The sequence below is a fragment of the Anomaloglossus baeobatrachus genome, chromosome 11, assembly GCF_048569485.1.
Source record: "Anomaloglossus baeobatrachus isolate aAnoBae1 chromosome 11, aAnoBae1.hap1, whole genome shotgun sequence".
Taxonomy (NCBI): Eukaryota; Metazoa; Chordata; class Amphibia; order Anura; family Aromobatidae; genus Anomaloglossus; species Anomaloglossus baeobatrachus.
Window position 1 is genome coordinate 102,346,475 of NC_134363.1, and position 18,280 is coordinate 102,364,754.

The 18,280-nt window shown below is 45.8% G+C and overlaps 1 protein-coding gene across 13 annotated transcripts in view; it reads right to left on the minus strand.

Moving 5' to 3' along the window:
* LOC142256901 (myosin-10-like) overlaps positions 1-18,280 on the minus strand; it is a 304,675-nt gene that overhangs the window by 142,430 nt on the left and 143,965 nt on the right. For 12 of the 13 annotated variants that reach the window (XM_075328880.1, XM_075328877.1, XM_075328872.1 and 9 more), the window contains exon 1: positions 16,715-16,851. The exons of the other annotated variant lie outside the window; for it this stretch is intronic. The gene's annotated coding sequence lies outside the window, so the exon portion shown is untranslated. Of the gene's footprint in view, positions 1-16,714; positions 16,852-18,280 lie in introns of those variants that run through there. 13 annotated transcript variants of the gene reach the window in all.

Here is an 18,280-nt window from a genome sequence, read left to right on the forward strand (position 1 = left end):
GTTAATTAACCCGATGTGTGCTGTAACTAGGAGAGCAAGGAGCCAGCGCTCAGTGTGCGCTGCTCCCTGCTCTCTGCACGTGTGGCTGGACACTGGTTGCTGGTGAGCTCACCAGCAACTCTTGTAGCCACACTCCAGCGATCCCTGCCAGGTCAGGTTGCTGGTGGGATCGCTGGAGCGTCGCAGTGTGACAGCTCACCAGCAACCTCCTAGCAACTTACCAGCGATCCCTATCGTTGTTGGGATCGCTGGTAAGTTGCTTAGTGTGACTGGACCTTAAACCTACATTTCTTACATTTATCATCAGTATTTGCACCCCAGTGTTTCCCACACCATGTTATCTATACTTAAACCACCAAAATGTTTCTTTTCAGCACTGGAGTGGCACTTTTTTTTCCAGTGTGTGTGCTTATACTTACCAGGTTAGTAATAGGCGTGTCTGATAGACGCCTCACCATTACTAATCCTTGGACTTGAGACTGGCTGTCAATTTCATAAGTGATATCAACCCCCAAAAGACTGCCACTGCACCAGGGCAATCGGGAAAAACAGGGCAAAGCTCCAGAATTGTAGCATAAATGGATGCACCAATTCTGAGGAAGTTGAGGGCTGCTAATAATAGGCTGAGAAGGGCCCAATAACCATGGGCCTTCCCAGCCTGATAACACCAGCCCCAAGTGGTCTTCTTTACCTTGGCTAGTTGTCAAAAATAGGGGGGAATCCACGTCATTTTTTTAAAATTTATTCCCTATCCACATTTGTTTGCAGGGCAACTGTCATGCTCTTAGGCTATGTGCGCACTTTGCGTCAAGGTAGTTGCAGTTCAAAAAGCATCCTCTGGCAGAAAGGACAATGCTTTTGGCTTTAAAAATGCATGTAAAACGCAAAGAAAGTAGCCTATGCGCACCTTGCGGTTTTCATGAGTTTTTAGTGCTTTTAGAAATGCTGCAGTTTTGTATTAAATTGAATGGATGGGAAACGCAGCCAAAATGGCAAAAACAACTGACATGCTGCTTCTTTAAACGCTGAGTTTTTGCCCAAATGTATGCAAATTAAACGCAGCGTTTTGAACAGCAAAGTGCGCACAAGAAAGCTAAATGTCCCATTGATTTTGCTTGAAAAGCATAACGCAAGCATTTTGGCATGAAAACGCTGCAGTTGAAAAAGCAGTGGAAAAGCAGTGGAAAAGCAGGTAAAAAAGCAAAGTGCGCACATAGCCTTACACACATTTTGTTTCCTGTTGCAGCCCCCTAGCCCTTACTATGACCATTTTACAGCACCAATGTTCGGGTCCCCATTGACTTATATGGGATTCAGATTCTGTGGTCAAGTCTCCGTACCAAATCTAACTTTTAGATAAAGTTCAGCTGGACCCAGACATCCACGGATCCGCTCCCTCCTACTCACCAGCTTACTGAAGGCCGGAATTGTGTGTAAAGAATATTCATTTTCACTTTCAAGTTAAGGATAATATCCCAATAAGTAATAGGTGAAATAATAATAAAATTAGCTAATACCTCCAATTAGAAATGTGGTATAGTTCTCCTGATATAGCCTTGTGTCTTACATCATGTGAGGGTATTGCTGCTTAGTTATTCATGGTAACTCATATAGTGACATTTAGTTAGTTCCCTGTGGTTGTAATCATGGATACCTAAGCTGCAATGCCCTGCACATGAGGTAATGGACATGGCTATATTAGGAGTACTAGACTACCTTTCTAATTGGAGGTATTTGCTAATATTATATTATTATTATTATTATTATTATTATTACACTACTACATATTAGAACAGCATTTTGGAGATGGCAATACTACTTTAAATAAAATAAAACCTATTTGCAAACCAGTTTTTTTTTTCCCCAGAGAGGAGCTAAAACTTGTGTAGAATCGGCTTTTCTCCCCCAGAGCTTGAGAACATCAAGAGATGCCTTTCTTTGATGTTAAAAATACAAAGCCTTGCTGTATAACCAATTACTGCCACACCTTCTGGAGGCATCTAGGCCGAGATTTACTCCTGGATGTCAGTTTCACTGCAGCTCTTATGGAGAATGCACTGAGCATAACCCTTAGACCTAAATGCTTAGAGCAAATTCCTTTAAATATTAACTAAATTCATATTGTGAGGTAGCGCGGTCGGCTGCGCAGCAGAAGACACGGGATCCAGGCATATAGGTTCACAGCACACGGTGTTTAATGTCCAAACAAAAATCCACAGCAATATACATGTCTCTCCAGCAGAGACTCAGGGAGTTGTGATCACTCCCTCACACCCGGCACACCTGCCCCTCGTTCCTGTTTCCATTTAACCCTTCCTTCAGCCTGTAGGGAAACAGCATTAACCCTAGAGTGGATTTACTTTCTATCATGGAGTGAGCACAACCGGGGCGAGACATACCGGCCGTCATAGATAACCCCGGTCACAGTCTCACATACCCCCCCCTCAGTTCAAGCGTGCGGGGTTGAACTCCCGCCATCAAACACGGGCCGCGGGACAAGGCATCGGCGTTGACCTGCAACCTACCGGCCCGGTGTTCAACCGTAAACCGGAAGTTCTGCAGAGAAAGGAACCACCGGGTAACCCGGGCATTCCGTTCCTTGGCGGACCTCATCCAGACCAGCGGAGAGTGATCAGTCACCAAGCGAAACTGCCGTCCCAGCAGGTAATAGCGTAGAGACTCCAAGGCCCATTTAATCGCCAGGCACTCCTTCTCCACTACGCTATAATTCCGCTCGGGAGGGGTGAGCTTCCTACTCAAGAAGGTGACGGGGTGTTCCTCCCCCTGAACCACCTGAGACAGCACTGCCCCCAGGCCGACCTCAGAGGCGTCAGTCTGTACTATGAACTCCTTCCGGAAATCAGGGTTGACCAGAACGGGTTGTCCGCACAGGACCCCCTTCAGGGCCCGGAAGGAGTCCTCGGCCTGCGGAGTCCAGCGCACCATGACGGACTTCTTGCCTTTGAGAAGGTCCGTCAAGGGGGCTGATAGTCCCGCAAAAGCTCTTACAAACCTCCTGTAGTACCCCACGATACCCAGGAAGGCCCTAACCTGCTTTGTGGTCAGGGGTCTAGGCCACTTCTGGATCGCCTCAACCTTGTTAATTTGGGGCTTTATCACTCCTTGGCCTATCACGTAGCCCAAGTAGCGGGCTTCCGTGAGTCCCAACGCACATTTCTTGGGATTGGCTGTCAATCCGGCTGTTCGAAGCGCGTCCACCACCGCTTGTACCTGTTCCAAGTGGGTCTGCCAATCGGGGCTGTAAATAATGATGTCATCAAGGTACGCTGATGCATACGCCTGGTGGGGTTCCAGCACTAAGTCCATCAACCTCTGGAACGTGGCCGGAGCGCCATGTAACCCAAAAGGCAAGACAACATAGTGGAAGAGACCCTCCGGCGTAACAAAAGCGGTTTTCTCCTTGGCGGACTCCGTCAGTGGCACCTGCCAGTACCCCTTGGTCAGGTCGAGCGTGGTAAAATATCGCGCCTGTCCCAGCCTATCAATCAGCTCATCCACCCGGGGCATGGGGTAGAGATCGAACTTGGATATTTCGTTCAATCTCCGGAAGTCATTGCAGAACCTTAAGGAGCCATCGGGTTTTGGTATTAGGACAATGGGACTAGCCCATTCACTCCGGGATTTTTCGATGACCCCCAGGCGTAGCATTGTCTTCACTTCTTCTGATATGGCTTGTCTTCGAGCCTCCGGCACGCGGTATGACTTCAGGCGTACCTTCAGGTGGGGCTCGGTGACAATGTCATGTCGTATCAGACTGGTCCTACCCGGCAACTCGGAGAAGACATCGGGGTTCTGCTGAACCAGCCGTCTGGCCTCTCGCCTCTGTTGCTTGGTGAGGGCTTCTCCGATCCTTACTTCCGGTTCGTCCTCTCCGGAGGTCGCTGAAGCCGGGAGTGAACGACCCGAAGAGGAGGGAGATGGGGGAAACTCAACCATCAGGCTTTCCCGTTCCTGCCACGGTTTTAATAGGTTGACATGGTATATTTGTTCAGGTTTCCGCCTACCGGGCTGCAATACTTTATAGTTGACCACCCCGACTTTTTCCTTTATCTCGTAGGGGCCTTGCCACTGAGCCAGGAATTTACTCTCCGCCGTGGGGATTAATACCAACACCCGATCCCCGGGTTTAAAGGTCCGCACGGTGGCTTGTCTATTATAGCGGCCGCTTTGCGCGGCCTGAGCCTCCTGTAAATGCTCCTTCACAATTGGCATGACCGCGCTTATGCGGTTCTGCATTCCTAAAATGTGTTCAATCACACTTTTATGGGGGGTGGGCTCTTGCTCCCATGTTTCCTTTGCCAGGTCCAACAATCCCCGGGGATGTCGCCCGTATAACAATTCAAAAGGCGAAAACCCCGTGGATGCCTGTGGCACCTCTCGGATGGCAAACATCAAATAGGGAAGCATCATATCCCAGTCCTTCCCGTCTTTGGAGATCACCCTTTTTAGCATGGTTTTCAGGGTTTTATTGAATCGTTCTACTAACCCATCCGTCTGAGGATGATACACAGACGTACGCAACTGCTTGATCTGGAGTAGCCGGCATAGTTCTTTGGTCACTTTAGACATGAATGGGGTCCCCTGATCCGTAAGGATCTCCTTGGGCAACCCCACCCGGCAGAACACAGAAAACAACTCCCGAGCTATAAGCTTCGCCGCAGTATGTCTGAGAGGTATCGCCTCTGGATACCGGGTGGCATAGTCAACGATCACTAGGATGTGTTGGTGCCCTCGAGCAGACTTTACGAGGGGCCCCACCAGATCCATCCCTATCCGTTCAAAAGGGACTTCTATAATGGGTAACGGCACCAACGGACTGCGAAAGTGGACCAGTGGTGCGGTAAGCTGACACTCCGGGCAGGTTTCGCAGAACCGTTTTACCTCCCCAAAGACCCCGGGCCAATAGAACCTTTGCAATATTCGCTCCTGCGTTTTCTTGACCCCTAGGTGGCCACTCATCAGATGTTTATGAGCCAAGACGAGGACCCGCCGGCGATATGGCTGGGGCACCACCAACTGCTCCACCCCCACGCCCCGTATTTCATCTACCCGGTAGAGTAAATCCTGTTTAAGAGCGAAATGGGGGTACCTTACCTGGGCACCGGGCAGCTGGGCCACCCCGTCAATTACTAACACCCTATTCCGGGCATGTATTAACGTAGGGTCCTGGAGTTGGGCTGTCCCAAACGCATCCGGGGATGCCTCCAAGTCCGGGATGGGCTCGACCGTCTCAGCCTCTCCTGCCAATACCTCTAGGGGCGACCTATCGGGTTCACATTCTGTCCCTATCATGGGGACCCCTACGGCAGGTGTCCCGGATTCAGGATTGTAGGGCTCAGGCCCCGGACTGACCAATATCGGAGGGGACCTAGGGGTTCCCTTCCATAAAGTCCAAAAATAGGGCAGATCCCGTCCTAGGATCACGTCATAAGGAAGAGTGTTAAGCAGTCCCACCTCATGTTGCACCTGACCGCAAGGTGCTGTGATGGTGACAATCCCCGTGGGATAGTCTCGGCGGTCCCCATGTATGCAAACCACCCCCACGGTACGTCCTGTGGCCTTTACTTTAGCCCTCAAGGTGGATCGCACAAGGGTCACTAAGCTTCCGGAATCCAACAATCCTGTAACCGGACATCCATTCACCTGTATTTGGCACAAGTGGGGCTCAGTCTCTGGGGGAACCAGGTCAGCGGTACACACCACCTGAGCATACATTGAACCCCGCCGGGTAACCCCACAATCCATGGGCTCCGTGGTCAGGGGACACTGGGCTTCCATATGTCCCACCCGCTGGCACCGCCAACATCTAATAGGGAAGGAAACCCCCTTGACAAGTTGTCGTTTAGGGTACATGGCCTTCCGGACCTCAGGAACGGCGGGCGCGGCCTCAGCCAGGATGGTAGCGGACTCCTGTACCGGTGTCGGCGGTGGGTCCTTGGCCCTAGGCTTGGAGGGGCCGGACCGACGGGCGGTACGCAAAGTCTCAGTGTCCCGTATCAAGTCCTGCGTAGCCACATGCCGCTCTACCAGGGACACTAATTGGTCCAGGGTACTCGGGTCACCCTGTCCTACCCACCGTTGAACGGTGACGGGTAAAGTGCGCACAAAACGATCCACTACTACCCTTTCCACCATTTGCGCCGGGCTCAGAGTGTCAGGCTGCAACCACTTTTTTACAAGATGTAATAAGTCATAGGCCTGGGAGCGTACGGGTTTGGCTTCCTCATAGAACCACTGATTTACCCGCTGAGCCCGTACATAGGTATTCACCCCCAACCGAGCCAGTATTTCGGCTTTCAGGGTCACATAGTCAATGGCGTCCTCGGTACCGAGGTCCAGGTACGCTTTTTGGGGTTCCCCCGTCAGATAGGGCGACAATACCTCAGCCCACTGGGGGGTCGGCAGCTTTTCCCGCTCGGCCACCCGCTCAAACACTGCCAGGAACGCTTCCACATCATCCCCCGGGGTCATCTTTTGCAACGCTTGTCTCACCGCTTTCCGGACGCTGCCGTCGTCACCCGGTCCCGGGGTTGTTGCTGCCGGTCCGGCACGGATTGACTTGGCCAGGAGAACCATCTGTTCTTGGTGCCTTTTTTCCTGCAATTTCAAGGATTGCTGGTGCTGTTGCTGCTGTTGCTCCAACGTCCGGAGCAGGTGGGTATTCACCTGTTGTTGCTGTGCATTAGCCTCTTGTTGTTGTGCATTAGCCTGAGCCAAATGCCTTAGTATGTCCTCCATGGCGTCGCTGGGTTTGGGCCGTAGTATAGCTGCTTGAATCCAGGACATGTGCTACCGGATCACCAGAAAAGGAAGTACACCTCACCGGGCTGGCATGCCCGCCGATTCTCCACCATATGTGAGGTAGCGCGGTCGGCTGCGCAGCAGAAGACACGGGATCCAGGCATATAGGTTCACAGCACACGGTGTTTAATGTCCAAACAAAAATCCACAGCAATATACATGTCTCTCCAGCAGAGACTCAGGGAGTTGTGATCACTCCCTCACACCCGGCACACCTGCCCCTCGTTCCTGTTTCCATTTAACCCTTCCTTCAGCCTGTAGGGAAACAGCATTAACCCTAGAGTGGATTTACTTTCTATCATGGAGTGAGCACAACCGGGGCGAGACATACCGGCCGTCATAGATAACCCCGGTCACAGTCTCACAATATTCATGAATTATTATCTGAAGACTAGAAGGCCAACTACATTATAGGTCCAATTTGCTGAGCACATAGTTTTGTAAAATATTGTTATAGCAGCTGGCGCCCCACACCCACTGTACCGGAAAGTCAGAAACGTATGGCTGCCTAAAGTCACCACTAGAGGGAGCTGACAGCAAACTATTGCATTACTGTTTGGATATGTCGAACACCTCCCCCTAGTGGAGGCTGAAGGCAGGTGGATATCAGCATCTAAGTGTACATAAGACACAAAATGCTGCTCATGTCACTATATCAATAGGCCCAAAATTACAAATCCATTTAGGTGAAACACAATGTGCTTAAAGAACATTAGTTTCAATGAATAAAGACTTAAATAATCAGCAATTGGTTACATTTTGGGATTTTTTTACATTTCAGGCAATTGCAGAAAGTTTTGTAACTTGTGTTATGGAGATATACACATTACATAACTATTCTGTATCATATAAATATTTATATAGATGTATATATAAAGCAGAACCTAATAATAAGAGCTGTTCATAGATACGATATGTCCTGCTACATCTGTAACATATATGGTTCCTATCACTTATTATTTATATAGCACCAATATATTCTCAGCCCTTTATCTGTTCACTACCCCATGGCAAATAAAGCAACTCTGGAAAAAATGTCCTAAAATATGTCTACAGCTCCAAATCAGAAGGATGTGTCTCCATGGTAAGATGGCTGCAGCCACTTGTGAACACCATGAAGACCACTGGAGCGTCTGTGCTGGATGTCTGGAGACAGGAGAGCAGTTCATTGCTTTTATATTTCACATCTATTGTGATTCTTCCATCAGATCACTGTAGTGGCTTCCATTCACACAAAGCTCGTGCCATATTCACATGTGTAATCAAGAACGGCATTGTCTTTATTAAATTATCTAGTTAAAGGGGTTTTCTCATGTTGCTTCTTCAGGAGTGCAGCGCTTCTGTGCTGAAGACTCACAGTTTCGCCAGTGGTACTGTCCTGCCGCTGGCATGCAATGAGCGCTCTCCCAGACTGCTAGCAGAGGTAGCACTATCTCTACAGCAGGGATGGGGAACCTCCGGCCCGCGGACCATTTACAGCCTGCCATGACTTTTTCTGCGGCCCCTGGGCACATTCCCGGGGACCAGAAAACGTTTGGGCACCCCTATTAATGTTAACCTTTTTTCTTTATAACAATTTGGGTTTTTGCAACAGCTATTTCAGTTTCATATATCTAATAACTGATGGACTCAGTAATATTTCTGGATTGAAATGAGGTTTATTGTACTAACAGAAAATGTGCAATCCGCATTTAAACAGAATTTGACCGATGCAAAAGTATGGGCACCTCAACATAAAGGTGACATTAATATTTTGTAGATCCTCCTTTTGCAAAAATAACAGCCTCTAGTCGCTTCCTGTAGCTTTTAATGAGTTCCTGGATCCTGGATGAAGGTTTATTTGACCATTCCTGTTTACAAAACAATTCCAGTTCAGTTAAGTTTGATGGTCGCCGAGCATGGACAGCACGCTTCAAATCATCCCACAGATTTTCAATGATATTCAGGTCTGGGGACTGGGATGGCCATTCCAGAACATTGTAACTGTTCCTTTGCATGAATGCTTGAGTAGATTTGGATCATTGTCTTGCTGAAATATCCATCCCCTGCGTAACTTCAACTTCGTCACTGATTCTTGCACATTATTGTGAAGAATCTGCTGATACTGAGTTGAATCCATGCGACCCTCAACTTTAATAAGATTCACGGTGCCGGCATTGGCCACACAGCCCCAAAGCATGATGGAACCTCCACCAAATTTTACTGTGGGTAGCAAGTGCTTTTCTTGGAATGCCGTGTTTTTTTGCCTCCATGCATAATAACGCCTTTTTGTATGACCAAACAACTCAATCTTTGTTTCATCAGTCCACAGGACCTTCTTCCAAAATGTAACTGGCTTGTCCAAATGTGCTCTTGCATACCTCAGGCGACTCTGTTTGTGGCATGCTTGCAGAAACGGCTTCTTTCGCATCACTCTCCCATACAGCTGTTCCTTATGAAACGTGCGCTGTATTGTTGACCGATGCACATTGACACCATCTGCAGCAAGATGATGCTGCAGGTCTTTGGAGGTGGTCTGTGGATGGTCCTTGACTGTTCTCACCATTCTTCTTCTCTGCCTTTCTGATATTTTTCTTGGCCTGCCACTTCTGGGCTTAACAAGAACTGTACCTGTGTTCTTCCATTTCCTTACTATGTTCCTCACAGTGGAAACTGACAGTTTAAATCTCTGAGACATTATTTTGTATCCTTCCCCTGCACAACTACAGTGCCTACATGTAGTATTCAACCCCCTGCAGATTTAGCAGGTTTACACATTTGGAATTAACTTGGCATTGTGACATTTGGACTGTAGATCAGCCTGGAAGTGTGAAATGCACTGCAGCAAAAAATAATGTTATTTCTTTTTTTTTTTTTTAAATTGTGAAAAGTTTGTTCAGGGGGTCATTTATTATTCAACCCCTCAAACCACCAGAATTCTGTTTGGTTCCCCTAAAGTATTAAGAAGTATTTCAGGCACAAAGAACAATGAGCTTCACATGTTTGGATTAATTATCTCTTTTTCCAGCCTTTTCTGACTAATTAAGACCCTCCACAAACTTGTGAACAGCACTCATACTTGGTCAACATGGGAAAGACAAAGGAGCATTCCCAAGCCATCAGAGACAAGATCGTGGAGGGTCCCAAGGCTGGCAAGGGGTACAAAACCCTTTCCAAGGAGTTGGGCCTACCTGTCTCCACTGTTGGGAGCATCATCCGGAAGTGGAAGGCTTATGGAACTACTGTTAGCCTTCCACGGCCTGGACAGCCTTTGAAAGTTTCCACCCGTGCCGAGGCCAGGCTTGTCCGAAGAGTCAAGGCTAACCCAAGGACAACAAGGAAGGAGCTCCGGGAAGATCTCATGGCAGTGGGGACATTGGTTTCAGTCAATACCATAAGTAACGTACTCCACCGCAATGGTCTCCGTTCCAGACGAGCCCGTAAGGTACCTTTACTTTCAAAGCGTCATGTCAAGGCTCGTCTACAGTTTGCTCATGATCACTTGGAGGACTCTGAGACAGACTGGTTCAAGGTTCTCTGGTCTGATGAGACCAAGATCGAGATCTTTGGTGCCAACCACACACGTGACGTTTGGAGACTGGATGGCACTGCATATGACCCCAAGAATACCATCCCTACAGTCAAGCATGGTGGTGGCAGCATCATGCTGTGGGGCTGTTTCTCAGCCAAGGGGCCTGGCCATCTGGTCCGCATCCATGGGAAGATGGATAGCACGGCCTACCTGGAGATTTTGGCCAAGAACCTCCGCTCCTCCATCAAGGATCTTAAGATGGGTCGTCATTTCATCTTCCAACAAGACAACGACCCAAAGCACACAGCCAAGAAAACCAAGGCCTGGTTCAAGAGGGAAAAAAATCAAGGTGTTGCCGTGGCCTAGTCAGTCTCCTGACCTTAACCCAATTGAAAACTTGTGGAAGGAGCTGAAGATTAAAGTCCACATGAGACACCCAAAGAACCTAGATAACTTGGAGAAGATCTGCATGGAGGAGTGGGCCAAGATAACTCCAGAGACCTGTGCCGGCCTGATCAGGTCTTATAAAAGACGATTATTAGCTGTAATTGCAAACAAGGGTTATTCCACAAAATATTAAACCTAGGGGTTGAATAATAATTGACCCACACTTTTATGTTGAAAATTTATTAAAATTTAACTGAGCAACAAAACTTGTTGGTTTGTAAGATTTATGCATCTGTTAATAAATCCTGCTCTTGTTTGAAGTTTGCAGGCTCTAACTTATTTGCAGCTTATCAAACCTGCTAAATCTGCAGGGGGTTGAATACTACTTGTAGGCACTGTATGTTGAATAATCTTTGTTTTCAGATCATTTGAGAGTTGTTTTGAGGAGCCCATGATGCCACTCTTCATAGGAGATTCAAATAGGAGAACAACTTGCAAGTGGCCACCTTAAAATACCTTTTCTCATGATTGGATACACCTGCCTATGAAGTTCAAAGCTCAATGAGGTTACAAAACCAATTTAGTGCTTTAGTAAGTCAGTAAAAAGTAGTTAGGAGTGTTCAAATCAAGAAATTGATAAGGGTGCCCATACTTTTGCACCGGTCACATTTTGTTTAAATGCGGATTGCACATTTTCTGTTAGTACAATAAACCTCATTTCAATCCAGAAATATTACTCAGTCCATCAGTTATTAGATATATGAAACTGAAATAGCTTTTGCAAAAACCCAAATTGTTATAAAGAAAAAAGATTAACATTAATAGGGGTGCCCAAACATTTTCATATGACTGTATAACCATTCCTGCACATTGTAGCCCTTAGCAGGGGAAGCATGCATCCATCGTGTAGCTATGACTAATAGTATCTCTGCTTTATACTGCTGAATGTTTCTACAAGTACAGGAGGCAGTGGTCACATCGGCCAGTGATTCCTGTGGTTATGGCATTGTACAACGAGAAAGGACATCGACATCTTTTTAAATTAAAATGAGGGAATTTATCTTTTCACCTTTACCTTTTATTTAATGCTGCTATTTATGGGGCTGATTCTCATAGGGTAACAAGGCAGAGCAGCCTAAAGACACGCCCCCGAGGATCCTGTGAGCCACGCCCCCACAACAGGATCTTTAGGGGAGCAGGGTGCATAAATAAGAGTGCTAACTGGCCACTTTTGAGCTGGTGATAATTCCTCTTTTAGTATTACACTTAACACATACCTCCCATTTGGATGATTACATATGCTGGCAGTGATACAGCTTGTATGCAATTATATGATATCCTCTCATCTCCATGGGCTTATAGCCTATAACAGTTGATATACTTTAAAGGGCCTCTGTCAGCACAGAATGACTATACCAACCGTACAGGCGCTCGTGCATCATGGAGGGGCCACATTTCCCTCTATTTACACCCCCCTTTTTTGGCTGACAGTTCTGACTTCATAGAGCCGGAGAAGGGAGGAGACAGATGGAAAACAAAACAAATACGTAAAAATTAAATCCTATTCCGGATTGTGTTACCCCTTCTTTGATTAGCAAGATTTTCTCAAGGCTCCAGACTCCACCAAAGGCATATTGTAACTTGTTCCATTGTGCTGGTACCACCAAATGTAAGCAGAGAGGCTTTGTGACACATTAAACAGCCTGGGACGTGTTTATTTGTTATTACAATCTTGCCTGGAAAGTGCAGAGAAAGTGAGCAGCCTTATACTAGTGAGACATTCGCCACCTGCGCGCCTTCACATTCCACAGAAACAAATGTACTTAAAGGGAATGTGTCACCGGGAATGTGGAGGGCAATACGATGGAGGCCAGAGAGTCCAGCCATTTATCACTTACTGCAGCTTTGATGAAATCTGTTTTCACTGGTGCAGATCTACCAGTTCTCAGAATGCTGAGCTACTCCGCCCACACCACTGATTGGTAGTTTTCTGTGTACACTGTGCATAGGCAAAAAGCTACCAATCAATGTTGGGGGCGGGGTTATACACAGCTCATTAATATGGACGACTACCTGGCAGCAGGTTTACTAGTCATCTAGAGATAATCTGCTGACAAAACTGTGACTTATACACAAAGAAAGCAGCCCAGCAAGTGACACATTACTGGAATCAAGGACTCTGTCCCTACAGATTAGGTGGAAAAAATATGGTGACAGATTCCCTTTAAAGGTAATATTCACACAGAACTGATATGCAGCAGATCACACAATGCTAGGCCATTCTCGGGAGTCGGGACATTAAAGAACAATGGCCAATTGACCATGTATAAGTCGAACCTGCTCATTTACATGGCAACTCAATGATCATTAATACAATCATTCCGTCTAGATTTATCACACTCCTATATAATGGCGAAAACCAAATACAGCTGCATTCCTGGCTGCCACATTTATAAACATCACCACCATAAGTACATAGAGAAGTAACATTCAGAAATATAAAAGGTGCCAACATCAATAAAATATCATGATCACATATTAACTCCATTATATTCTGCAGCACTTTACAGATATCTTCATTACTGTCCCCACTGGGGCTCACAGTCAAAATTCCCTTTCAGTATAGGAGCAACCATGGGGAGAACATACAAAGTAACAGTGCTGACCACTGAGCCACCCTGCTGGCCACGGCTTCTGGTTCCTACGACATGTCTATTTTTACAGATTAGATAGTAATACTCAGAATTAATCATTTATTTGCACTGTATCTTGCAAACCAACTTTTGTATAATACTGTTGTATTTAAAGGGAAAAAAGTCTTATTAGAATAACTAAGACCACTATACTCAAAGTAGTTATCTATGGAGCATATGGACATCAAAGATAGTGTCCCCTGCAAAGGACCCCCTTGGAGGGCCACTAACAGTGAACAGGCCTCTCACTGGGAACCCAATTTGTCAATACGGTCATTACAGGACTGCAAATTTATGTGGAGAGCTGGAAGGTAACACTACGACAACAGGTAATGTATACACAATAGTATATTTTATTTTAATCAAGGCTATTTCCAAAATTGTTGGTTTTTTTTGCATTGGAGCAATAAAAAATTGTTGCTTGCAAGAGTTGGCATAGCCTTTATTGTAGCGATGGCCTGAAGAATTGCACGCTTGTCCATTTAAACTGGTCGGTTCTTCCTGTTCAGATTATGAACAAAAATCAATGAACTGGAAGAAGAACACAAACTCTACTTTTCACTAGAACAGTTCATATAAAATGATCCAATAGTGCACCATAATAAAATTAATGTTTTATTACTATCTGTTTTAGAAGTAAATTGTAAAATGCCTGCTGCAAAATTTGGTGCATATTTATAAAAATGGTAAAATAACTTCAAAATGGTGTGAAGACGCCTTTCATAATGTGCTTTATGATCTTTCAAGTACAAAGTCACGCACAGCTCTGCCCCACCCTACAGATGGAGCCTCATCTCAAAAAGTGAAGTCAACTGTAACCTACACGATTCCCAAGGCGAATAACAGAGGCCCTACAGATAAAAGCCAAGAAACAGCCATGTAGAGGTCTCACCTGCTACAGGAGTATTCTGGAGGTCCCTTACCAACCTGCTGATTTGCTCATACAGTTCATACAACTTATAGGGGCTTTCCTAGTAGAGCCATTCATATGTGTATCCACAGAATAGGTGCTAAAAGTATGATCGCTCAGGGTCCAACTGCTAGGACACACAATAATTCTGAGCATGGGCTTTCCAAAGACCCCCATGCAAATGGAGCACCAGTGTGCATGTCTGACCACCGTTTCATTCCTTTCTATGAAACCAATGTCGATAACCATTCCATCAGTCCAACAGAAATGAATAGAAAAATGGTCAGGTGTGTGCACAGCTGCTCCATTCATACACAGGATTGTGGGACCAACATTCCTGCATTTGGGGGGGCACAAAGACAAACAGCCAGTGGTCTTACCTCTATCACCTCTGGATAGCTGATAACCTAGCTTTTCTTTATTAATGGCCATAAAAGTGATGGGCCCTAGTACTAGGGGCAAGTAACATCCATGATTGTCTAAACAGCTTGGAGCAAAGTAAAAAACATCATTGGTATAATATCCAGACTAAGGCCTAATTCAAGCTATGGATCCATCATTTACCCCCTACAGTTATCACCATATCGGAACCAGAGCCCTGTACATTTCTGCTGGCAGAGCATAGCTCATGCTTTTCTCCAGTGTTACCCATGGCATAGAAATAAAGTAAGGCTCCTGTCCAAGTCATTAATGGGCTTCATCATGTAGCATGGCAAGTAACCACAAACTACTAAGGTGGCCTTCAGGTAGGAACTCGTGGGACGGAGTTTAATGTTTATGGGCTTCATAAACACTCTATTGTCTGCCTTATGTTAAATAGATGTAATCTATTACTATCAAATAATAAGATATTCACTGCTCCGCCAAGTTAAACATCAGTTAGTCACACTCTGCTGTTTATTGTTTTTTTCCCAAAATGTGCCAAAGAAACATGTCCATGCCAATGTATCTGTAATGTTTTCTTTGTGCACCTTCATTATGGTAACATCCTCACACTCCAGGTAAAAGCACTGCCTTCACTTCATCAAGCGACATTGACTGTGACGACTACTCAGATGTCTCAGACATTGCCTGTGATGAATACTTAGCTGTCTCGGATATTGCCTGTGATGACTACTCGGATGTGTCGGAAATTGCCTGTGACGACTACTCAGACGTATCAGACATTGCCTGTGACGACTACTCAGACGTCTCAGACATTGCCTGTGATGAATACTTAACTGTCTCAGATATTGCCTGTGATGACTACTCAGACGTATCAGACATTGCCTGTGACGACTACTCATATCTTGGACATTGCCTGTGACGACTACTCAGATGTCTTGGACATTGCCTGTGATGACTACTCAGATGTCTTGGACATTGCCTGTGATGACTACTCAGATGTCTTGGACATTGCCTGTGATGACTACTCAGATGTCTTGGACATTGCCTGTGATGACTACTCAGATGTCTTGGACATTGCCTGTGATGACTACTCAAATGTCTTGGGCATTGCCTTGGGATGCTCCATAGTGACTAGTCTCTCCAGACCATGAAACAATGGAGAGAGCGGCTGTGCATGGAATTTCTCCAGCCAACGGCTGTGGATTACAGTTCAAACATATGTAAAATAGATATCGACTAGAAGGATTGAGTGACCGGAAAACATTCTGATAATATCCAATGTTAACAATCATATAGTGTAAAAAATCAATTACGGTACTTTACAAAATGGTCTTAACACAATAAGCTAAACTTATAAGCATCATACTAATCTCCACAGGGGCTGACATATCATTGGTGCAACCTGTGCGGCCAAGAGGGTGGGGAACCCATTTCTACCTCCAAAGCAGGTGAAATTGTGCGTTTTGATGAGCTCTTGGGCTGCGAAGGGCCCATATACTGTTCTTGCACAAGGGCCCCCTTCTGTTTGTGTCCACCAGTGACTCCCCACATCAGTGGTTCCCAAAGCGTAATGTCTAGGTGTTAGGCTCACCAAACGCTAGGACCTATAGTTCCACAAAAGCTGAAGAGTCAATGTTCTACATATAACTAGTATCACAAGTACAATCATAGATTCGGGGCAGAAAGAGCCAAAAGTTACAAATCAGAAATGATCACCCAGGAATCAGAAGAACAGCAAATCTCTTCCTTGTGCTCTATGGCGGTTGTACTTACGTATACTAATATAGGTAGTCGATATTGTCTTTATAGCCTTACACTTGGTACCAAGACTCTCAAAAAAAAGAAGTGCCTGTTAGGAATACACCTGTGCTCCAGGATCATATGGCGGGCGAGCAGCTATAACCTCTCCACACATCGACCATGAAAAGTTATAGGAACCTCAAGCTGTTAGGAAATCCTCCAGAATCACGACTCTACAGATCAGCTATGGGTTAAGAATCCTACCTGTACTCAAGGAATGTGCAATTTTCCTGCAGAACCAGAAAAAGAAGAAATATATTCCCTCGGCTGCAGAGCAGGTAGTTAACTCCACAGTGGATGTGTCCCGCAGCCTGCAGTGCATCCAGACACCCTACTGTCAGTGCATGTCCGGAAGAAGAAAAGAGGGAGAGGAGAGGGAGGGAGAAGAGAGGGAGTGAGGAGAGAGGGAGTGCAAAGTCCCTGATGTCATAGTGCGAGGAGGGGCCAGGAATGCACTACTCTCCCATGTATCCTGCCGGAGCCCCAGAAGCAAACATCATACCTAAAGGGTTGGGCTGAAGACATTTTTAACCTACACTGACGAAGGTGTAAAATGTTTCCTCATTGTACGGCCAATTGTTACTGTGTTCCACTACTTTCTGCCAAATAAAACTTTCTACATTTATTTCACTTGAGTGTATTGTGATAGAGAACAGATGCTAATATGGATGCAGGCAAATTCCATGATCTGCACTGCACATGTGGTCCACGCCGCACAGCACATGTGGTCCGCACCGCACAGCACATGTGGTTCGCACCGCACAGCTAGGCTTCTGGGGTTTTATGTGAAGCGTAATCATTATACAATCAGACATTCTGTGACTTTCTAATGGCCTCATTCAGATGTCAGGAATTTTTCATATATGCAAAAAACTGTCCGTGCTTCATCAGAGTTTTTTATCAGCTTCATCATAGTTTGGTGCGTTTTATCATCAGAGTTTGGTTTAAAGTTTCATGAGTTTTTCTAGGGTCAGGAAAAAAAAAGTCAACCCACCTTCTCCTATTAAACAGACAGCACACTGAGGGTATCGGAGTGCTGTCCAATTTTTTTCACAGATCCATAGCGTTGGCGAGTTTAATACAACACTTAGGCTGGAATCACACTTGCAAGTGTAAAATCGGTCCGATTCTCATGCTAGAAAGTCGGACGATTTCTTTTCACATTTCATCAGTATGCTGTCAGTGTGCTATCAGTTTTTACCCTCAGCAGCTGCTACTCATGTACTATTATGTACAGGAGCATTTACAGTGTTCTCTGCTACATGCATGAAATGTATTGAGAAAAACGCATGTCACTAGGATGGTGTATGTGCCGTCCGTGTGACATCCTTTTTTTTCTCACGCACCCATAGACTTGCATTGAAGAGACTCGTGCGAGTAAGTCACCAAAACGCAGCATGCTGCAATTTTTTTCTCAGTCCGATTTGGACTGAGAAAAAAATAGCAGATGGGAGCTGCCTCATTGATTAACATTGGTCCGAGTGCAGTGCGAGATTTTATCGCATTGCACTCGTGCAAGTTAATCGCAAGTGTGAAGCCGGCCTTAGATCAATATCAGACAAGTCTCCGCGCCTTTGTGTGGAGTACCTGCTCCAAGGAAAATCAATCAGCCGTGTGAACAGGCCCATAGACGAAACAGGCATCATAGGCTAAAAACACAGATTAGACTTCTACACAAAAAAACAGATGTCTGAACGAGCCCTGACTCTATACTTCAGCTTATCCTAATTTTCAAGATCTCTTCTATGAGTGGAAACATTAACCCTGGAG